This window comes from Myotis nattereri (genome assembly GCF_964212035.1).
Source record: "Myotis nattereri genome assembly, chromosome: 2".
Lineage (NCBI taxonomy): Eukaryota > Metazoa > Chordata > Mammalia > Chiroptera > Vespertilionidae > Myotis > Myotis nattereri.
Genome location: NC_138076.1, coordinates 76,868,914 through 76,894,039, shown reverse-complemented (window position 1 = coordinate 76,894,039; position 25,126 = coordinate 76,868,914). Strand labels below are relative to the sequence as shown.

General features: G+C 40.9%; 1 pseudogene across 1 annotated transcript; it reads left to right on the top strand.

The window, feature by feature from the left end:
- Positions 1–3,710: 3,710 nt before the first annotated feature.
- LOC308513751 (adenylate cyclase type 3-like) lies at positions 3,711–17,342 on the top strand (annotated as a pseudogene). The gene is made up of 2 exons: positions 3,711–3,766; positions 15,819–17,342. The product of its transcript is annotated as an adenylate cyclase type 3-like (transcript).
- The last annotated feature ends 7,784 nt before the right edge of the window (positions 17,343–25,126 follow it).

Genomic DNA, 25,126 nt, shown 5'->3' with positions numbered 1-25,126 from the left:
GCTTACTGTTTTCATAATGTTTCCCTATATCCTCTCATATTCAGAAGTTAGAAACCTTATTTTAATTTCATGCAAAGAACATGAGATGCTGAATTTCCACAGAAAAATAGCAATACCTCATTTAATAACAATGAACTTAATTTCCTTGCAAAAAATGGATGCATGTATAAGTTCATAAAAATTATAAACACCTCCATGGATATCTCTATATAGGCAAAGCTATGTAGTGTGTATTCGGTGAAGTCTGAACACAAACAGACTTCTTAATAGTCCTGGTTGATCATTTATAAATGCTGTATTTTTAAAGTTACTTTTGCTTTGAGTTACTATTTCAAAGATAATCACTAATCACTGTATAGTTTGAGCAATGCTAAATATACTTGAACCAAAACATTGTTATATTTTGTCTGACCATGTGGGCAATAAAGAATTAGCTATTACAGCTAGTCTCAGAGATAGATAAAAATTGTATTTGATTTCCTCCTTAGGCAAAGGAACATTCAATCAGCAAAAGTACTAGTGGTAGCTTTCCATCTACAAAAAAGGAAGAAATAAGAACTTTCCATAATAACATTATTTTCAAATTCTCCAAATTATTACAGAAGTGTAAAACACCAATGATGTATTATTTCAATAAACTAAGTCACTGTAAATTCATTTCTAGAAAGGTTTTCATTAGAAATCAATTACGATATTTGTTGTAAAACAAAATTAATCTCTCAATTAGTTATCCCAGTTTTAAAAGTGCTTATTTTGACTCTGGTATAATACCTGTATTTCTAAATTTCATGGGTCATTATATTTTATTCATGTGCTATCAAGCAAATATTAGTAGAAAGACTCTCTACAGTTTATTAAATGTAGAAAGATGGCAAAGATATTGTTGCTTCCTTCAGTAGGTTTACATTTTAGAAGGAAAATGCAGATATGAAATAAAGCTCAAGTTAACATGATAAACCCTAACAAAAAGTACATAGATTTTGCTTAAGTGGCACCAAACTATTAAATCTTGATTGTGGATTATTTGCATCTTTGGCTAAGCCCATGTAGGTGGCACAAGAAAATATAAAGTAAATTAAAATGAAGAGACATTTTTAGTTGCATAGTCAGCCCCTCTTTACAAGTAATTGAACTCTCAGATAGGACTCAGAAAGCTATTACATGCAAATAAATCAATAGTTCAAAGGAGAAAAATATAGCATGTATGAGTATACTTCTCAATTAAAATCATATTTTACTCAATTTATTTTTATTGGAATCCATAACTTCCTTTGCTCCCACTAACACCAATACAATGTTGATATGAAACTGTGCCAACTATAGTTCTCTAAACAATTATTTATTGAAAAAACTACCATCAGTACAATAGAATACAATACTCTGAGAAAACATTTTCCAAAAATGTTTCTTCATGGGATTATATATTAGGATTAACTATATGTTCCAATATATTTTGACCCATTAGCATGAATACTTGAGAAAAAAAAAGTGTTAATTTCATCATCTACATATATAAATGCCTAAGCGACCCTAATGACCAAATGACCAGAACAACCAGAACGACTGGTCAACCAGTTGCTTTGACATGCACTGACCATCAGAGGGTAGACACTCAATGCACAAGCTGCCCCCTGGTGGTCAGTACACTCCCACAGCCAGCCTTCCATGGCTGGCCAACCTCCCGTGGTCCCTCCCCGCGGTTGGCCACAGTCCCTCCCCCTGGTCAGCCAAGCTCCCACAGTCCTGGCCAGCCAACCTCCCATGGTCCCTCACCCCGGGCAGACCCTATCACCGGCCAGGCCTAGGGACCTCACCTGTGCATGAATTTGTGCACCAGTCCTCCAGTATTATATAAAGGAGAATGAAGTACTGAGAGAAACATCTTTTTTTTTTTTTTTTTTAATGTTCAACAGAGGCAAAGTACAAATAGCAAAATTATCTATTTGGTATGCTCACTTATGAAACTATCTTTTCTAAAAGTATAGACAAATTTACAACCATCTATAGTACCAAGTATTGATTTTATGTAGAACTTTTAAAGAAAAGACTAGCAGGCACCTGCTGTGGGGAAATACAAATTGGTTATTAATAATCATAAACATTAGGAGTAATGATTACTCTTAGGTTTATAAGGAATCTATAAGAATAATGAAAATCTGATAGTCCTCCTATATAACAATATTATGTTAATGGCCATGGATTACTAATTCCTTTTTTCCACAAGAAATAATAAACATCCATTTTTCCCTTAGCACATTAGAAATGCATTTCAGTTTGGAATATAATGTGAAATTTTAAGTGAACTTTTAAACTGGAATTAGTAAATAATCATGGTGTGCCTGATGCAGTTCTTAAAAATTGTGATTAGATGACTAGCTTGCATGTTATTCCTGTTGAAAAAATAAATCTCCCTCTATAGGTATAACTTTAATAACAGAAAAGAGTTTAATGAATATGTGAACTATTACCTAAAGTCTAAAGTTATCAGCTTGGAGTATTATTTAGCTTGAACTTGATGAGTACAATTATAATGTAATCTTTAAAATAGCTTTACATTATTATTTCAGTATATTCAACTTTTAAGTGCAGATTACAAATCAAAAATTGCCAATATACTCAACTTCTCAGAAGTTCAAGCAGAATAATGTGTTTTTATTCAGAATAAATCGAACTTCTGACAATAGACATACTGCCTAAGTTTTTGTTTTGTTTTGTTTTGTTTTTATTGTTTAAAGTATTACAAATAGTAGAACATATGTCTCCTTTTTCCCATATTGACCTCCCCCTGACCTCCCCCACCCACCCGGCACATGCCTTCATCCCCCTAGTGTCTGTGTCCATTGGTTATGCTTATATGCATGCACACAAGTCCTTTGGTTGATCTCTAACCTCCCCCGCCCACCACAACCCTCCCCTCTTTTCTGCTGAAGTTTGACCGTCTGTTCGATGCTTCTTTGTCTCTGTATCTATTTCTGTTCATCAGTTTAAGTTTTGAAAAACACAAGGTCTTGGCATTTACATGTCGGCCTATAAATGCCAAGAACACAATGTTGTCATTATTGAGGTTTTAATTCAATGACTTATTTAGGGTTTCTTTTACTAAAATTTAATAACAATAATTTACAATGTTGGTTCTCAATATTTACCTACTATCAAAGTATAACCGTAAACTGAAATGTGGGGATTTGGTTTTTTAAAATTATATTTTTCTGACTTTATCAGCTCCAATGCAATAATAGAAACACAAATTAATCCAATAGAATTTAATACATAAACAGAATCACAAAAAATTACAGAAACAATACTCTTTTCTTCAATTAGCTGAAAATAATACCGATGACAGTTAATGGCCTAACTCCTATGGTTTCTTTATATTGTCAGTGTGCTGATTGCATTCAGTATTTTCATCCTGTTTTCTATTGACAAATTCCCTAAAGTGAAAGGAAGTCACTTAAAAACACATTTCTTCATCAATTTAGCTTAGCATGCACTTTTCCAGTTTGCTTAACGACCACTCTCAGCTAATAGCCTGAATAATTCAGTTCACTGGCATGTGCTTTGTGTATCTATCCTATATAATAAAAGGCTAATATGCAAATTGTCCCTATGGGCAGGAGTTCCACTGACCGGGAGTTAGACGTCAGCTGGCAACCAGCGGGTAGTGCGGAACATAGCAGTTATCAATGATGCAGTGCTGGAAGTGGGTGGCAATGGAGGTGCTGCTGGCCCCAATGGTCCCAGATGAAAACGGGACCATGGTGGGATGGTGGAGCAGGTGAGCAATCTCCACCATCCCACCACAGTGGGATGGTGCCAGGACAAGGCCAGTGCAAAGGGAGGCCTCAGCCAGTGGCAGTGGCAGTCAGCCAGGGGAAGGGAGGCCCCAGCCAGAGGTGGCAGCAGGGAGCCGGGGAAAGCGAGTTCCCAGCCACCAGGCGCCAGCCACTAGGGACCCTACCTGTGCACAGATTTCATGCACTGGGCCTCTAGTCTACACTAATAAAAGAGAAAAATGGTAATTGGCATACGGCGCTACACTTTTCATTGGCTAATCAGGGCTATATGCAAATTAACTGCCAACTAAGATTGGCAGTTAACTGCCAACAAGATGGCAGTTAACTGCCAACAAGATGGCAGTTAACTGCCAACAAGATGGCAGTTAATTTGCATATGTAGGCACAATGCAGGGAGGCGAAAGGGAAAGCAGGAAGAAGCCCCCTGCCACTGACAGTGATCAGAAACCCAGGGGGGGAGCTAAGAGCTGGGGGGCAGGGCAAAGGCAGCCCTGGGGCCGCCTTTGCCCTGCCCCCCAGCCATGATCGGTGAATCAGGCGCCTTTGCTGCCCTGGCCAGTGATAGCAGGAAGTAGGGGTGGAGCCAGCGATGGGAGCTGGGCACGGTCGAAGCTGGCAGTCCCGGGAGCTAGGGGTCCCTTGCCTGGGCCTAAAGCGAAGCCCACGATCGCGGGGCCGCTGCAGCTGCGGGTCCCCGCTGCCCGGGCCAGACGCCTAGGCCAGAGGCATTAGGCCTGGGCAGGGGCGGAGCCTGCAACCGCGGGGAGCTGGGGGTCCCCTGCCCAGGCCTGAGACCTCTGCCGGAGGCCTCAGGCCTGGTCAAGGGGCCGATCCGGTGATTGGTGATCGGAGGGTGATGAGGGTCAACTCCTCTGGCCGAGGCATCAGGCCTGGGCAGGGGGCTGGGGGTCCCCTACCCAGGCCTGATGCCTGGGCCAGAGGCATCAGGCCTGGGTGGGGTGCAGAGCCGTGGATTGGGGGGATATGATGGTCCCCTTGCCCAGGCCTGAAGCCTGGGGCAGAGGCGTCAGGCTTGGGCAGGGTCTGGAGCAAGCGATCAGAGGGAGATGGGGGTCCCCTGCCCAGGTATGATTCCTGGGCCAGAGGCCTCAGGCCTGGGCGGGGGCCAGAGCCAGTGATCAGGGGGAGATGGGGGTCCCCTGTCCAAGCCTGACACCTCTGGCGGAGGCGTCAGGCCTGGGCAAGGGGCCGATCAGGCAATCGGAGGGTGATGGGGGTCTACGCCTCTGGCTGAGGCATCAGGCCTGGGCAAGGGGAAGATCCAGCAATCGGAGGGGCCTGGGGGTCCCCTGCCCAGGCCTGACGCTTGGGCCAGAGGCATCAGGCCTGGGCTGGGGGCAGAACCAGTGATGGGGGGAAATGAGGGTCCCCTGTCCAAGCCTGACACCTCTGTCAGAGGCGTCAGGCCTGGGCAAGGGGCCGATCCTGCGATTGGAGGGTGATGGGGGTCAACGCCTGAGGGCTCCCAGTATGTGAGAGGGGGCAGGCTGGGCTGAGGGACACTCCCCCCCGCCACCCAGTGCACGAATTTCGTGCACCGGGCCCCTAGTATATATATAAAAGGCTAAGTGACTGTCCAACCACTGACCAGTTAGTAGCTATGACAAGCACTGACCACCAGGGGTAAGAAACTCAATGCAGCAGCTGCCGAGCTGCAGTCATCTGGCAGTGGCGGTTCTTGGGTGGTGCACCCCGAAACCAGAGAGGAGAAAGCCTGATTCCTTGCAATTCCTCCACACTCCAGAACCCCTTGGGGGATGTCAAAGAGCTTGTTTCAGCCCAATCCCTGCAGGCCAGGTGAGGGACCCCACCGGCCAGAGGGACCCTGCTCACTTCGCAGACGCCCTTTGAGGTGCAGCACAAGCACATGGCCATAGAGGGACCATAGGAGGTTGGCTCCAGGGCATGTCTGGCCCCTCTCACCCAGTCCCTCCCTGCTGGCCAGCAGCCCGGACAGCCTGCATTAGTCCCTGCAACAGAGGGATTAACTAATTACCTTTCAATATGCACGAATCTGTGCACTGAGGCACTAGTATATTAAAAAAGGATACAAATGAAAAAAAGATATAATTTTATTTATTAGCAAAACAAATGTAATGAACATTAAATCAAGCAATTATGAAAAAATAAACTTTTAGCAAAGAATTTATAAATAGCAAGGAAGAAAAATCTGGGCATGTATCACAGAAAAAGAACAAATTTATATAATACATTTTCTGTATATTGCTATATTTACAAATGAGTAATTTATAAATTTCATTGTTGTGTGTAAATTTTCTTTCCTCATCTTTTGCTATCTCCACTTCCCCACTCCCATTAACATTAGACATTAGAGATATTTCCATTAGTCTCAAATGATCTTTGAAAAAGTCCAATTCTAAGCCTAAAGTCTCTCTCTTTAAAACACACACACACACACACACACACACACACACACACACAAAACAGATTCTGAAGAAGCTGTTGAATAGATTTATTTATTTTTTTCTTTAAAACTATTTCCTGAGTCTTATTAATTTTGGCTCTTCTCTTCTAAGAATACCGTGGTCATCCTCTGAAAAGATCTGGCTGATGCTTCAATAAAATGCATAAAAGTTCATTGTTACTTTGATCTGTAGGCAAAGAATCATGACATCCTGGGACACATGGGTGATAGCATTCCTTATGTAATTCTGATGAGATACATCAAAGTGGAATTCAGTTTTGGTTGCCTCAGTAGCAGAGAAATGTAGACATATTGGAAGAAATTCAGAGAAAAAGCTCAAAATGATTAAGGGAATCAAGTGGCATTATAAGTAGAGATTAAAAGCTGGTGGTGGTGGGGGGACAAGGATGAAGATCTTGTCTCAACGATAACTAAAAAGTTACATGAAAATATCCAGAAACTTGATTTAAATATAATTGAAAGGAAATAATTGGCTAATTGGTACTAGGAGAAATAGTATAAATAAATATCTAAAATTTTAACAAGTTATTTTAGATTTTAATAGCCAGTTCTGAAAGGGTAAGTTAGTCAGCCTTACAAATATCTTCAAAAGAACAACACACATTTTATTAACAACTATAGGCCTAGTGCATAAACTTATGCATGGGCGGGTCCAGCTGGCCCACCCTGATTGGGGCCAATAGGGCTTGGCTGGCCTGATGGAGGGGACGCAGGAGGTTGGCCAGCCAGCCCTGCCCCCAATTGGGATGGGGGGGGAATTGGGGGCAGGGACGGGCTGGGGGAGGGGCCACGGGCAGTTGTCACATTGTCCCACCACCTGGTCAAACTCACAGTGGAACTCCTCGTCAACAGGACAATGTTCATATTAGGCTTTTATTATATACTAGTGGTCTGGTGCACAAAATTTGTGCAGGGTGGTGGGAGGTGTTCCTCAGCCTGGTCTGTACCCTCTCCAATCTGAGACCCCTTGGGGGATGTCCGACTGCCAGATTAGGCCTGATGCCACAGGATATCCAGCAGTCAGACATCTCTCGCAATCTGGGACCACTGGCTCCTAACTCTCACCTGCCTGCCTGATCACCCCTAACCATTCTGCCTGCTGGCCTGATCATTCCCAACTGTCCCTCCTTTCCAGCCTGATCACCCCTAACTGCCCCTCGAGCCAGCCTGCTCACTCCCAACTGCCCCCTCAGCCGGCCTGATCACCCCCAACTGCACCCCCCCCTCTGGCCTGCTTGCCCCCAACTGCCCCTCCTGCTGGCCTGATCACCCCTAACTGCCTCTGCCTCAGCACCACCACCATGGCTTTGTTCGGAAGGACATCCGGAAGGTCTCCCGGTCTAATTAGTATATTACCCTTTTATTAGTATAGACTAGGGGCCCAGTGAATGAATTTGTGCACCTTGAAAGGAACTGTGGGTCATGAGGCTGTGTTGGGCACACCTCAGGCCTTCACCACCCCACTCTCTGAGTCCATAGGTTATGCATATATGCATACAAGATCTTTGATTGATTACCTCCCACCAACCCACTCTTCCCTGCCTTCCCTCCAAGATTCTATGCTTCCATGTCTCTATATTCAAATTATTAATGTATTTATTTTGTTAGTATTCAGTACATCCCTCTCATAATTAAGGAAATTTTCTTTTAAATTTGAAATCATTTGAATATATATATATATATATATATATATATATATCGCCCCTTACTTGCCCTTGAGATTTCCATAAAACCTCTTTAAAAAGCAGCATCTGGTTTCAGCATAGCCTGTACCTCTTTTTTTTTTTTTTTAAATATATTTTATTGATTTTTTACAGAGAGGAAGGGAGAGAGATAGAGAGTTAGAAACATCGATGAGAGAGAAACATCGACCAGCTGCCTCCTGCACATCCCCCACTGGGGATATGCCCGCAACCCAGGTACATGCCCTTGACCGGAATCGAACCCGGGACCCCTCAGTCCGCAGGCCGACGCTCTATCCACTGAGCCAAACCGGTCTCGGCTAGCCTGTACCTCTTGCTAAACAAACCTAGGCCTGAAAATAGTGACAGCTGGTCTTATTTAGCAGCTTGGCCTCTCCTGGGCACCTCCAAGCCCTATGTAAGTTGCAGCCATCTGCAGATCACTCAGTAGCTAGAGCCAGGTAGCTTCAGTCAGGGCACTGGCTGTGGGTAATCTTGCACTTTCCAGGAAGCCTCAGAGCCAGTATACCCAGTAGATAGAATCAGACTACATGGAATTACTACCCTACCACCTTCACAAATAACACACTTAAGGGGCAGATTAGACAGGCACCCAAGCTCTGCTGAAGCAATACTGATCCATAGGGTCAACTGCTGCATAGTAGCTCTTCCTCTGCAGTAGCAGCCAGTCTTCAAAGCTGATTGGCCTGGGCGTCAATCCCTCCCACTGATGTACCAAAAGCAATCAAGGCTCCAATACCACAGGACAGTACATACAGCACACACAGGGGGAAAATCTAGAGCACCCAGCTCAGATGACTAGGGAGGCTTTGCCACTGTGCCCTACAGGACACCTACTAGATAAGGCCACTCTACCAAGTCTTGGAGACATTGCAGCTCTACTTAATACATAGAAAAAAACACAGGGAAGCAATCAAATGAGGATAAAAAGAAACAGTTACCAAATGAAAGAACAGAAGAAATATCCAGAAAAAGAACTAAATGAACTCAATGCAAGCAAACTACCAGATACAGAGTTCAAAACAATGGTTATAAGGATGTTCAAGAACCGTAGAGAGAATTTCAACAGCATAAAAAAGGACATGGAGCCCTGCCTAGTGTGACTCTGTTGGTTGGAATGTTGTCCCATAAACCAAAGGGTGGCAGGTTTGATTCCAGGGCACATATACAGGTTGTGGATTAGGTCACTGGTTGGAGCATGACTGAAGGTAGTCAATCAATGGTTCTCCCTCACACCAATGTTTCTCTTTCTCTCTCTCTCCCTAAAATCAATACATTTATTTCAAAAAACAAAATTTAAAAGACCATGGACACCATAAAAAAGAACCGATCAGAAATAGAGGATACACTAACTGAAACAAAGAATAAATTATAGGGAATTAACAGTAGAGCAGATGAGGCAGATATCCAATCAGCAATTTGGAATATAAGGAAGCAAAAAACACCCAATGAAAACATCATGAAGAAAAAAGAATACAAAAAAAAGAGGGTAGTATAAGGATCCTCTGGGACAACTTCAAGCATACCAACATTCACATTATGGGGGTGCCAAAAAGAGAAGACAGAGAGCAAGAAATTGAAAACCTATTTAAAAAACTAATGATGGAAAACTTCCTTAACTTGGTACAGTGGGGCCTTGACTTATGAGTGTCCCGACTAAGTAGTTTTTTCGAGATACAAGCGGTCTCTCAGCTGATTTTTTTCTTTGAGGTGCGAGCTAAAATTCGGGTTATGAGCCACCTTCAGATACCCCATCGCTAGTTGGCACAGCGAACATCACAGTGAATGCCACATCAGCCCAGCATCATGTGTCTCACTCATTCACTGTTGATTTGTCATATGAGTATTTTGAGTTATGAGCTCCGTCACGGAACAAATTAAACTCGTAAGTCAAGGCCCCACTATATAGGAAATAAACATAGAAGTTCAGGAAGTGCAGAGTCCCAAACCAGATGAACCCAAAATGGCCCACACCAAGACACATCAAAATTAAAATGCAATTAAGATGTATTACAAAGCCACTGTTCTCAAAACTGCCTGGTACTGGCACAAGAACAGACATATAGACCAATGGAATAGAATAGAGAACCCAGAAATTGACCCAAACCACTATGTTCAATTAATATTTGACAAAGGAGGCAAGAACATACAATGGAGTCAAGACAGTCTCTTCAATAAATGGTGCTGGAAAACTTGGTCAGACACATGCAGAAAAATGAAACTAGACCACCAGCTTACACCACACACAAAAATAAACTCAAAATGGATAAAGGACTTAAACGTAAGACAGAAAACCATAGAAATATTAGAGGAATCCACAGGCAGCAAGATCTCAGATATATGCCAAAGCAATATCATCACCAACACACCTCCTAGGGCAATGGAAACTAAAGAGAAAATAAACAAATGGGACTACATCAAAATAAAAAGCTTCTGCACAGCAAAAGAAACCACCAACAAAACAACAAGAAGACCCACTGCATGGGAGAACATATTTGCCAATGATATCTCCGATAAGGGCTTAATATCCAACATTTACAGGGAACTCATGCAACTTAACAAAGGGAAGAATAACAATCCAACCAAAAAATGGGCAATGGATCTAAATAGATACTTTTCTAAAGAAGACATAAGGAAGGCCAAGAGACATATGAAAACATGCTCAAAGTCACTAATCATCTGAGAGATGCAAACAAAATGACAATGAGGTACCATCTCACACCTGTCAGAATGGCTATCATCAACAAATCAACAAATGACAAATGCTGGTGAGGATGCGGAGAAAAAGGAACCCTCGTGCACTGCTGGTGGGAATGCAGACTGGAGCAGCCACCATGGAGAACAGTATGGAGTTTCCTCAAAAAACTAAAAATGGAACTTCCATTTGACCCAGTGATCCCACTTCTAGGAATATATCCCAAGAAATCAAAAACACCAATCAGAAAGGATATATGCACCCCTATGTTCATAGCAGCACAATTTACAATAGCTAAGAGTTGGAAACAGCCTAAGTGCACACAGCAGATGAGTGGATTAAAAAACTTTGGCACATCTATGCAATGGAATACTATGCTGCTGTTAAAAGGAAGGAACCCCATACCATTTGCAACAGCATGGATGGAGCTGGAGAGCATTACGCTAAGTGAAATAAGTCAGTCAGAGAAAGATAAATATCACATGATCTCACTCATTTGTGGAATATAATGAACAACATAAACTGATGAACAAAAACAGATCTAGAGACAGAGAAGCATCAATCAGATGCTCAAACCTCAGAGGGAAGGTAGAGGAGCTTGGGGGTAAGGGGAAGGGATCAACCAAAGGACTTGTATGCATGCATATAAGCATAAGTGATGGACACAGACAACAGGGGGTGAGGGTGAGGGCAAGACCGGGGGGATGAGGAGACAATGGGGGGATAAAGACACATTTGTAATACCTTAAATCAATGAAAAATTAAAAAAATTAAAATGCAAAAGGTTAAAGACAAAGATAGAATCATAAAAGCAGCAAGAGAAAAGCAGTTAGTTACCTACATGAGGCTGTCAGCTTATTTTTCAACAGAAGCTTAGCAGGCCAGAAGGGTTTGGCAAAAAATACTCAAAGTGATGGGAAAAAAAAGTACCTGCCCTAAAATTACTCTACTAGCAAAGCTAGGATTTAGAATCAAAGAACATATAAAGAGCTTCCCAGACAAGAAAAAGCTAAAGGAGCTTATCACTGCCAAACCAGTAGTACAAGAAATGTTGAAGGGTCCTCTTTAAGCAGCAGAAAAATAGATAAAAATATTAATAATAAGAGCCATAAAACATGAAATCTTACCATTTGCAACAGCATGAATAGACCTATAGGATATTATGCTAAGTAAAATAAGTCAGAGAAAGACAAATACCATATGATTTTATTTATATGTAGAATCTAAAGAGCAATATAAATGAACAAACAAAACAGGAAAAGACTCATAAATACAGAGAACAGACTGATTGTTGCCAGAGGGGAGGGGTATTAGGGGACTTGGTGAAAAAGGTGAAGGGATTGAGAAGTACACATTGGAAGTTAAAAAATAGACATGGGGATGTAAAATACAGCATAGGAAATATAGTCAATAATTTAATAACTATGTATGGTGCCAGTTGGGTAATGGGACTATCAAGGGGAATACTTTTTAAATTATTATTGTCTAACCACTATACCATACAACTGAAACTAACACAACTTATTATTGAATGTAAACTATCTACACTAATAAGAGACAAAGATGCTAATTGACCATACCTTCGCTACACCCACCAGCCAATCAGAAGAGTATGCAAATTAACCCAACAAAGATGGAAGTAAATTTGCATACACAGGCACTCAGCCAAGACTGAAGACAGTGTAGAAGGAAGCCAAGCACTGCAGAAGGGAGCCAAGTGGTGGAGAAGGGAACGAATCAGAGGTAGCAGAGATGGGAGCAGAGCTGAGTCAGTGGACACGGGAGGGAGTGATGTGGCGGAGAAGAGAGGGAGCAAGGAGGTGGACATGGGAAGGTGGTGAAGCAGAGCATACGGGAGGGAGCTGAGGCGGCCGGGAAGGGAGAGCCGAGGCAGTGGGGAAAGGAGGGAGTGAGGCAGCGGAGACAGGAGGGAGCAAAGTGGCTGACACGGGAGGAAGCGAGGCAGTGAAAAGGAAGGGAGTGAGGCAGTGGAGAAGGGAGGGACCCAAGAATGAAGTTGCAAATGGAGGGAGCCAGGCAGCTGAGAAGGAAGTGAAGCTCGCCTCGGTGGTCTTCACTCCCTTCTCTGCTTCACTCCGGTCTCAGGAAGCTCTATTGCAGGAATCTTCCTGCAACGGGCCTCTAGTAATTTAATATTTTTTCAAAATGTGAAAAATAAAAAAATAAAAACACAAAGATGACCAGATTTTAAAAAATTGACATGGTTTCAAATTGCACATTCTAATAGTAACAAAAGTTTATTTTCCATACTAATTTTTGAGCTGGCAATGAAAACAAAATGAGTGTAAATGCAAAATGAGTGTAAGTCAAGATAACAGCTTAATAAATAGTTAAAAAGCACAACTAAATGCTAGTTAGGTTCTTCATGAAGCCTTGGATTTATTCCACATATTTTTTTGTTGTTAATCCTCACTCAAGGATATGTGTTCCATCATTATTATTTTTTTTTTTAGGGTGGAATGTAGGGAGATAGAGAGATATATAGAGAGAAGAAACATTGATGTGAAAGAGACACATTGATTGGTTGCTTCCCGCTACCTGGGCTGAGGATCAAACTTGCAACCTAGAGATGTGCCCTTGATCGAGAAAGAACCCATGACCCTTCAGTGCATGGGCTGATGCTTTAACTAGTGAGCCACACCAGCCAAGGCTCCACATAATTTTTATACTTATATTTGCAATCAGAAAATGCCTCAAACTAAATGTGAAATATTTTAATATAATAATTTTGCTGTGCAATATTCAGCTTGTGAAAAACCAATGAATAAAAGGAAATTAAATTTGCAATCCTAGAGAAAACCAAGATGGCGGCATAGGTAAACACCAGAGTTTGCTGCCTCAAACAACCACTTCAAAAATTCAACTAAAAGACGGAACCGACATCATCCAGAACCACAGGAAGGCTGGCTGAGTGGAAATTCTACAACTCGAAGGAAAGAGAAAAGCATACCGAGACTCAGAGGAGGCACAATATGGAAGTAAAATACTAAGGTGCGGAGGTGCATGCGGAACAGGCTGGCGACTGAGGGAGCGGTTGTCATTTTCAATCAGGAGGGAGTCTCAGGCTCTGAGCTCCAGTTCCGGGTGAGTCTCTAGGGACCCAGACTCATACGGGAGAGGCGGGACTGTCTGGCATCAGTCGGTATTCAAGGGCAGCTTTCTCTCTGAGGGGCTGGCAGTGATTACCGGGACACTGAGATGCAGAGCCTCTGAGGGCAAGACTGAGAGCAACCATAACTGCTAGCCCCGCCCTGTTGATCCCATGGGACCCACCCCGCCCAAGCCCTGCAGGGAGGCTTTTGCTGGATAGCCTCAGGCAAAGTCTAGATTAGCACCTCCCTAGAGATCCAGGAGCCAGGAAACCCAGAGGTCAGAGTGGGACCATCCAGTTTGCAGCCCCGTGGAACCATAAAGGACACACTCACGGGGCAGACTCAGTGAGCACCAAAGCCCCATTGAAGCAAGTCTTTCCCCAAAGGGGTGTCTCCAGCACAGAAGTTCTCCCACTCAGACACAGCTGATTCTCATAGCCAATTGGCCTGGAGGTCAATTCCTCCCAGTGATAGCTACAACAATCAAGACTTAACTACAATAAGACTGTGCACAAAGACCACAAAGAGGTGCACCAAGAGTACCCACCTCAGGTAATTGGGGAGGCTGAACCACTGGGTCCTAGAGGACACTCAGCACTGAAAACCACTTTATCAACACAGGAAAGCATAAAAAATGTGGAGACAAAGAAAAAGGACAGAAATGACAGAAATGGAGGAAAGCAAACTACTGGATATAGAGTTCAAAATCACACTTTTAAGGTGTTTCAAGGATTTTCTAGAAGCTGCCGATAAACTTAATGAGATCTACAAGAAATCTAATGAGACCCTCGATGTTGTGATAAAGGACCAACTAGAAATTAAGCATACACTGACTGAAATAAAGAATATTATACAGACTCCCAACAGCAGACTAGAGGATTGCAATAATCAAGCCAACGATTTGAAATATGAAAAAGCAAAAAACACCCAACCAGAAAAGCAAAATGAAAAAAGAATCCAAAAATATGAAGATAGTGTAAGGAGCCTCTGGGACAGCTTCAAGCATACCAACATCTGAATTATAGGGGTGCCAGAAGAAGAGAGAGAGCAAGATATTGAAAACCTATTTGAAGAAATAATGACAGAAAACTTCCCCTACCTGGTGAAAGAAAATAGACTTACAAGTCCAGGAAGTGCAGAGAACCCCAAACAAAAGGAATCCAAAGAGGACCACACCAAGACACATCATCATTAAAATGCCAAGAGCAAAAGACAAAGAGAGACTCTTAAAAGCAGCAAGAGAAAGAAACCCAGTTACCTACAAGGGAGTACCCATACGAATGTCAGCTGATTTCTCAACAGAAACTTTGCAGGCCAAAAGGGAGTGGCAAGAAATATTCAACGTGATGAATGCCGAGAACCTACAACCAAGATTACTTTATCCAACAAAGCTATCATTCAGAATAGAAGGTCAGATAAAGAGCTTCACAGATAAGAAAAAGCTAAAGGAGTTCATCACCACTAAACCAGTATTATATGAAATGCTGAAAGGTATCCTTTAAGAAGAGGAAGAAGAAGAAAAAGGTAAAGATACAAATTATGAACAACAAATACACATCTATCAACAAGATAACCTGAAAATCAAGTGAATAATCTGATGAACAGAATGAACTGGTGATTATAATAGAATCAGGGGCATAGAAAGGGAATGGACTGGCTGTTCTTGGGGGAGAAAGGGACGAGGGGGATGTGGGAAGTGACTGGACAAAAATCATGCACCTATGGATGAGGACAGTGGGTGGGGAGTGAGGGAGGAGGGTGGGGTGGGAACTGGGTGGAGGGGAGTTATGGGGGGAAAAAAGAGGAACAAATGTAATAATCTGAACAATAAAGATTTAAATAAATAAATAAATAAATAAATAAATAAATAAATAAATAAAAGTTGCAATCCTAAAACCAAATCTGAACTTCAATTAATCCTGGAAAACTACAGATCAGATTTAATTGTCAGTGATTTTGAAAGTTTAACATGCTAAATTTCAAATGTGCTATTCTTTGTTTCTATACAACATATTACTTTAATTACTTTTAACTTTAAAAACTCAGCTGCCCCTGTGTCATGCTGCTCTGCACGGCCCTGGTGGAGATAGTCATAGACCCCTGGCTGATGACCAATTATGTGACCTTTGTGGTTGGGAGCTTCTGCTTCTGGTCCTGATGGTCTGCTCGCTGGCTGCCATCTTTGCCCGGGCCTTTCCTAAGAAGCTTTTGGTCTTCTCAACGTGTATTGACCAGACACGCTGGTCCAGGAACACCTGGGCCATGTTAGACATCTTCATTCTGGTTATGGCAAATGTCGTGCACATGCTGAGGTGCTTGCAGTATTACATGGGACCCAACAATGGCACCTCAGGGATGGCGACAGAGTATGGCTGCATGGAGAAACCCAAGTATTACAACTATGTCACCGTGCTGTCCCTCATCGCCACCATCATGCTGGTGCAGGTCAGCCACATGGTGAAGCTCACCCTCATGCTGCTTGTCATGGGCGCTGTGGCTGTCATCAACCTCTGTGCCTGGCATCCCATCTTTGATGAATATGACTGAAGACGTTTCCAGGAACACGGCTTTCCTCTGGTTGCCTTAGAGAAGATGCAGATACTCTCCACCTGAGGGCTCAATGGCACTGGCAGGCTGCCCCTGGTGCCTTCTAAGTACACGATGACAGTGATGATCTTTGTCATGATGCTGAGCTTCTACTACTTCTCCCACCACGTGGAAAAACTCGAACGAACACTGTTCTTGTGGAAGATTGAGGTCCATGACCAGAAGGAACATGTTTACGAGATGCATCTCTGGGGTGGGTCCCTGGTCACCAACCTGTTGCCTGAACATGTGGCACGCCATTTCCCGGGGTCCAAGAAGAGAGATGAGGAGCTGTATAGCCAGTCTTATGATGAGATTGGAGTCATGTTTGCCTCCCTGCCCAACTTTGCTGACTTCTACACAGAGGAGAGCATCAATAATGGTGGCATTGAGTATTGGCACTTCCTCAATGAAATCATCTCAGATTTTGACTCTCTTCTAGAAAATCCCAAATTCCAGGTCATCACCAAGATCAAAACCATTGGCAGTACCTATATGGCAGCTTCAGGAGTCACCCCAGATGTCAACACCAACGGTTTTACCAGCTCCAGCAAAGAGGAAAAGTCAGACAAGGAGCGCTGGCAGCACCTGGCTGATCTGGCTGACTTTGCACTAGCCATGAAGGATACGCTTACAAACATCACCGACCAGTCCTTCAACAACTTCATGCTGCGTATAAGGCACGAACAAAGGTGGGGTCCTGGCTGGGGTCATTGGAGCCCAGAAACCACACTACATTTGGGGCAATATAGTCAACGTCGCCAGCAGGATGGAGTCCACAGGGGTCATGGGTAACATTCAGGTGGTAGAAGAAACACAAGCCATCCTTCGAGAATACGGCTTTCCCTTTGCGAGGCAGGGTCCATCTCTGTGAAAGGGAAGAGGGAGCTGCTAACCTTTTTCTTGAAGGAGCGTGATAAGCCAGCTGCCTTCCCCAATGGCTCTTCTGTGACCCTGCCCCGCCAGGTAGTAGGCAACTCCTGATGGCCTCAAGCCCCAGGGAGGATGCATTTTTTGGAATCAAAGACCTTGGGAAAGGACAGATTACTAAGTCCCAACAGTCCCAAATTGCTGAAGTGCACACTCACATAGACTTTAGATTTAAAAATCTCCTCAAGTCTTCATTTTGTGAGCTCTGAGGGTGGCCAGACTATTTATTCCTCAGTGTGCCTGTAGCTTCCCCAGAGTGAGGGCCTTAGGCATAGTACTGCACCAGCCCTTCTTCCCCCACAGAGGCCATGGCCACTGTGAGCAGGACATGTCAGAGGTGGGAGCTCAGCTGGAGGGGAAGAAGTGGCAGGGCCACCATGCTGGTGAGTCTGTCCCCAGCTATAACTTGAAGGCAGTGCTTTTCATTCTGAAGAGAGCACAAGCTGGAGCCCTGTCTCTGTATGATCTGAGTTAGGTCAAAGGGCCCTGTCCTGATAATCTTGAAAGGTTCTTCTGGAACCCCTGTCACCTTAGTCATGGGAGCAGAAAGTGCAATATTTCCTTTTACCTGGTGGGAGGGAAAGGGAATTTATTTCTGAAAGAAAAATATATCAACATATCTAACTTATATTTATATTTAGTTATAAATATAAGTATTTATAACTAAATATATTAGTTATATATATTTATAACTAAATATAAAGTTATATTTTTAATTTTCTGTTAAGAAACACTTTCCGATATTGCCTTGCCTTTTGAGCTCTTGCTACAGTCGCCTTTGCTACTGCTTTAAAAGAGAATTTACAGGTATTGATAAAGAACAAGACTGTTTTATTAAAAGCTTTCTTCAACTTGAAAAAAAAAAAACACACAAAAACGTATGTTATTATACCTTCAAAAAAGCCCACAATGCATAGTAAGTATTATGTTCATGTTTACAAGTAAATCTCAACTTAAATTGGTATTTATGAGCCTTTAGCAATACAGTAATTGATTTGCTGTTTAATTATTTTAAATCATAATTTTCTAATAAGTATTTTCTCATTCAGGGCTATTTTAATCATGAAAACTAAAACAATTAACTTTTTTGTTACAATACTAAAGGGAAATAGGACCCCAACTTTAAACATAATGAAAATAAATAGCATTAATAAATTATGTAGTGTGTTCTCTTCTTACTCATTTCACGTATTAAATCAAAATTTATTCTTGTCTAGCTGTTCACTTTACAGAAGAAAATAAATAAAACATCATCAAAGTGACAATGTTTTCATGAATGACAGACGACATCTGATTCATTGTAGTTTATATCTAACAAGGGCACCCTAGCTGTCAAGTTACTTTCATTCATGAGGTATAATACTTGCTCATGGTTGCAATGTGAAAAATAGAAAAGGGCATATTTACTTTTTAGCAAAATTATGTTAAAGGTTTATTTAAATTTGACTAGATTTAAATTCAGCCAATACTTGAAATATGTATTTTATTTGTTTGCCTATGTAAGCAAAGTGAAATATCAATGACATTTTGGATTTATTTTCAGAAGCAATGTTACTTATCGTTTTTATACCTAAACCAAAAAGTAGAAATACCCTCAAGATCCATATTGCCAAATATCCTAGGACATATAAATGCTAGTATATTTGAGTACTATTAAGAGTAAAAACATAAGTATTTGAAATCAGTAATATATTTCAAAGATGTTACATTTTAAACTACCTTTATAATTTTTACACACTGGTGTTCGGCCCTTTAGAAGTTTTAATAAACAGGAAGCATACATGAATAATTTTAACACATTAAATATTAACCTTAAACCATATTAGGATCACTTGATAGATTTTTCAATGTATAGGTTCTCCTTCTATCTCTCTTTTATCTCTTCATCACAATTTATTTGTTGGTGAACTTGGGCCATTTTCCCACAGCATATTCTAAAGTTTTGGATTTTGTTTAAGGTGTTCTCATGGTGTTCTTATTCTTTTGCTTTGTATATCCTATAATAAATGCTAATTGGATCTAGATATTTTATCAGATTCACATTTAATACTTGGGACAAGAATACTTCATGTGTGTGGTTTTGTTACAAAAGTTTACTTTTTAATTAAAAAAAAAATCTTTATTGTTGACAGTATTACAGATGCAATACAGAAGTTTATCTTAAACTTTCTTTACCTCCTGTAACATGTTCATATGATTAACTTAGAGATCAAAAAGAAGTCAATGTCCCAGTAATACTGAAAAATATATATTAAAATACATACCACCGTGAATTCTAGTAATAGGTGCACTTTTACTTTTGTAAGATACATAAGGTATTGTTTACTTCAAACTCAGAGTAATCTTGTTTGTGATGTAGTTTCTGTTAAAAGTTTGTATTGTAGTTCTTAAAAGAGGTCAGAGGAGGAAAAAACAAATGTAGGAATAGACTAGAAGTGGTATTTGATTAAAATACTGAGGGGACTAACATATCTTTTTATGTATTTCCTGTATTATTAAAGAATTTTTCTGAGTTAACAATCTCCACACTGTTGTACAGACAGTGCGGTGTGCATGGGATATACCAGAGAACAACAACAAAACCCCTATGCCCATTGATTTACACTATATTTATGTTAATTAATGAGCAGGTTATTCTATTTAGATTATGTAGTCTTAATTTATGGCTATGACTTCATTTATGACAATATAGAAATACTTGTATCTTAATTTAGGCTTTTCTTCCTTCATTTTCCTCTAAACTAACTGATATCAAGATGTGAATATGGAAGAAAGTGGACCAATAGGAGAAAAATCCCTTTGTAGTTCCTTTGGTCAGTAAAAAACTCTTAGCAACTCCCATAGTATTGGTCTCTCAAGCAAAGGATTCACGAATTTTAAGTAATTATTCAAGTCTGCAAAGTGCTTTAGTGCGGTAAAACTTAAGCACACTGTTATTTCTAAAACACAGTCTACAAATTCGTGCTGAAGTTGGTATGAGTGAAATGTATCAAAGTTTATTGGAGGTGCATATGATAAAAATATTGGAACTGAACATTTTATGAACTTTCTTGTTTAGTGAATTATTTATATTTCAATTTTTAACAGATTTTTAAAGACTGGAAACCATCTTGCATGAGGCTTCCTAATACATTAATTTAATATACGGTATTTGACTTTCACCTTTAGAGGTTTGAGTTTAATTTGGCTCTGATCTCAGTTTGAATGAATTTAATGGCTTCAATTTAGGCCATTTGTCCACATCACTGGACTACAAATTTATGGTAGTAATAGAAACTTGAAAGTCTTTGCTCAGGAGAAGCTTGGGATTTTCACAGGATTGCTAAACAGCAGGCAAGTATTTGGTCTAATCATTTGGCTCTTAAAGAGGACTATTAATTTCTTATTTTCATAAACATCATTTCCCAGCAAATTTATTGTAAAACAGGAAAATATGTTCCAGTCAACAACATTATTCATGAAATAAAATGAAAGACTAGGTTTATCATGTCCATGTAGAGTAAAATAATCTTACAAATAATTCAAACACCAAATGTGTCCAGAAGAAATTTACATGTAACTGAGGTACCTGGATTTTGCTTATATTTTCTAAATAATGAAGTTTTTACTTTAAAGAATTATTTTCATAGCAGGCTGATCTTGAGGATGCTTTGAGATACCTGATCACAATCACAGAGGTACTACTTAAAATTCTAGCACATCCTTATTCCCTGTGTAACAGCTCACTATAAAAGAACAAAGAAGAATATAAACCTCACATGCAAACTATCACTCCATGTAAAGAGGCAAAATCTGACTTTTATGTTAATAAAATATGTTTTGCATATATTTGTAAAATCTGGCCTTTATGAAGAAAGTTTTGTCTCAATTCATAAGAATAAAAAAAAAAAAGAAAAACTCTCTAGAAGGTAACACAAATGGAAATTTCTATGTGGCCTTGTTATAATGGTGTTGCAAAAAAAAATCACATTGATTAACAATTTAGTATTTTTTAACTTGCCCATTTAATAATTAATCTTTAAAATCAATTGTGCATGCATTTAAGATCTTTTGGTACCGAGATTGTGCATCCTATAAACATTTTATAAAAAAATTGAGGCCTGGTGCACAAAATTTGTGCATGGGGGGGCGGGTCTCCTCAGCCCAGCCTGCACCCTCTCCAATCCAGGACCCCTCGGGGGATGTACTAACTGCACTTAATAGCAGTCGGACATCCCTCTCACAATCCTGGACTGCTGGCTCCTAATTGCTCACCTGCCTGCCTGCCTGATCACACCTAACTGCCCCCCTCTGCCAGCCTGGTTGCCCCTAACTGCCCTCCCTGCTAGCCTAATCACCCCAACTGCCTCCCCTGCCAATCAGGTTGCCCCCAACTGCACCCCCCCACCAGCCTGGTCACCCCTAACTGCCCTCTTGCTGGCCTGGTCACCTCCAACTGCCCCCCTCTGCCAACCTGGTCAGACCTAACTGCCCTCCCCTGCCAGCCTGGTTGCCCCATGAAGCCTGCTGTTTAGTCGTTTGGTTGTCCCTCACTAACCCCTCTGCCTACCTGGTTGTAGGAAGCCATCTTTGTGAGAGCATGAGGGTTAATTTGCATATTACCTCTTTATTATATAGGCTGAGTTGACGATATTAAAATAATCATCTATACTAGTATATATAAAACCCTAATATGCAAATAGACCAAATGGTGGAACAACCAAACCACTGAATAACCAGTTGTTATGATGTGTGCTGACCACTAGGGGACATGCGCTGAACATGATGGACATTAGCAGCAGGCAGCAGAGCGTGGAACATGGTGGGCATCGGCTGTGGCAGGATGATGGAGTAGGTGAGCAGGAGCACCAGACCAAGGTGGGGCGCCAGTCGCTGTCATTGGGGCAAGCTTCTGGTGGTTACTGAAAATTCTTTGCTCCCACGCACCGCGGTCCTGCCTGGCACTCACACCTGCTGCTCTTGCCAGCCCTTCTCGCACCTGCTGCTGGTGCCCTGCTCTGGCCCCAATCTCTTGGTGCCATCAGTAGGTGTGAGTGGCAGCTGCCAGCCCCAATCACCCCTCAGGGCTTCGCCACCTCCCCGCTCATACCCGCTGCTGGCGCTGGCCCTGTTCACACCCACTGCTGGCGCTGGCCCTAATAACTCCGCATCATCAGCAGGTGGGAGTAGTGGCTGGAGCAGGGCTACTGGCAGACAGGGGATGAGGGGCTGCAGCAGAAGGGACAGGGCAAGGGTGCAGAGGATGGGCTGAGACCTACCCCTGTGGCCACCGCAGCCTCGTGGCCCACAGTTCCTTTCAAGGTGCATGAATTCATGCACTGGGCCCTTAGTATTATAATAAATAGCTTGCTCCAAGATTTTAAAATATGTTATGTTTGAACATTAATAACAGATCTTAAAGACAAGGTTATTTGATATTTAAATAGCTAGTAAGATTTAAAATAAAATAATGCATAATCTTTTTCTTACTCTTTCTGATTCTCCAGTTTGTGGAAAATAAACAAGTTATTTCACAGCACCATTAAATTTTGTCCTATAACATTATACTAAAATGCCACCAGGCACAAAGTGAATATTTTTTATATAGACTTAGGCTGTCATTCTATAAGATCTATATGAACTATAGGATCAGTGACTGCATGTATGTGTGTGTGTTGTGTGTTTGCACATGAACATACTCATAGATATGTATCTAGTTCAGTGATGGCGAACCTTTTGAGCTCGATGTGTCAGCATTTTGAAAAACCCTAACTTAACTCTGGTTCCGTGTCATATATAGAAATTTTTTGATATTTGCATAGTAAAACAAAGATTTATATTTTTGATATTTATTTTATATATTTAAATGCCATTTAACAAAGAAAAATCAACCCAAAAAATGAGTTCGTGTGTCACCTCTGACACGCGTGTCATAGGTTTGCCATCACTGATCTAGTTACTGGAAAAGATTCAAATAAGAAGACTAGAAGGGAGGGAGGGAGAGAGATACAAATAGAAAAGAGATGAGGATGGAGAGAGAGAGAGAGAGAGAGAGAGAGAGAGAGAGAGAGAGAGAGAGAGAAACATCAATGTGAGAGAGACATATGGACTGGTTGTCTTCCACACCCACTCCAATAGGGGCAATAGGGGCCAGGGATCAAACCTGCAACCATGGTAGGTGCCATTGACTTGAAATTGAACCTGCAACCCTTTGGTCTGAGGACTGAAGCTTTAACCACTGAGCAACCTGTCAGGGCTGATATACTTCTTTCATCAGTCCTCTTCAGAAAGATCAGAGTAGTGATAAACAATAAAATCATATTGTCAATATGCATTCAATGCTATCATTTCTATTGTAGATATTTACCTTTAAATTTTACTTTTAAAAACAGTTGAATTAACTCTTTCACCTTTTAAATTCTCTAAAACTGTAATAGTCATTAACAAATAGTCCATTCACTCAATGATCATAAGTGCTAGAAGTATATTAGTTAAGAGAAAGTAGTCATTGCCTAAGACCAAGGTCTGTAAGTTTAGTATTGATGTTTTCTTCTACAGATTTTATTGTTATAGATCTTATATTTAGTTATTTGATCTACTTTGAGTTATTTTTTGTGTATGATGACAAAGAGCAATCTAGTTTCATTCTTTTTTAATTTGGTTTTCTAACTTTCCCAGCACCATTCATTGAAGAGGCTTTATATTCTCCACTGTGTCTGTTTCTCTGCCAATACCATGCTGTTTTTTTTTTTAATAAATCTTTATTGTTTAAAGTATTACTTATGTCCCCCCTTACCCCCCATTGACCCCTTCCATCCTGCCCAGGCCTCCCCACCCCAGGCCTTCAGCACCTTATTGTCTTGTCTATGGGTTATGCATATATGCATACAACGTCTTTGGTTGATTACCTCTCTCCCACCCTCCCCACCTTTCCTCTGAGATTCCACACTCTGTTCCATGCTTCCATGTCTCTGGATCCACCTTGTTCATCAGTTTATTTTGTTACTTAGATTCCACATATGAGAGCAATCATATGATACTTGTCTTTCTCTGATTGACTTATTTCACTTAGCATGATACTCTCCAGGTCCCAAGTTGTTTTGATTATTATTGTTTTCTAGTATAATTTTAAGTCAGGGAGTGTGATGCTTTCTGTTTTTTGTTTTGTTTTGTTTTCTTTTTCTCAGGATTGCTTTGGCTATTTGGAGTCTTTTGGAATTCCTTACAAATCTGATTATTTTTGTTGTTGTTGTTCTCTTTCTTTCAAAAAATGCCATTAGGATTTAGATGGGGATTGCATTAATCTGTATATTGCTTTGAGTAATATGGTCATTTTAACTGAGTTGATTCTTCCAAACCATGAACACATATGTCTTCAATTTTTTAAAATAATGTCTTGTGGTTTTTCAGTGTATAGGTCCTTCACAGCCTTTAAGTTTATAATTAAAATTTTTATCTTTTGTTGCAAATACAAAATGAATTTTTGTTGTGTTTTTTTATGATTTTTTTCTGAAATTTTATTGTTCATATATGGTAATACAATGAACTTTTTTACATTGCTTTTGCATTCTGTAACTTTACTGTATGTATTTATGGTGGAATCCTTAGGGTTTATTTCTATAGAATCATCTCATATGCAAAAAGGTTTAATTTTACTTCTTTATTCCCAAATTGGAAGCCTTTCATTAATTTGACCTCAAAGGGAAGGGAAGTAAAAGCAAAAATGAATTAATGGAACTATATCAAACTAAAAAGCTTCTGCACAACAAAATAAATCATCACCCAAATGAAAAGATAACCAACCGAATGGGAGAAAATATCTGCAAAAATATACCTAATAAGGGGTTAATAATCAAAAT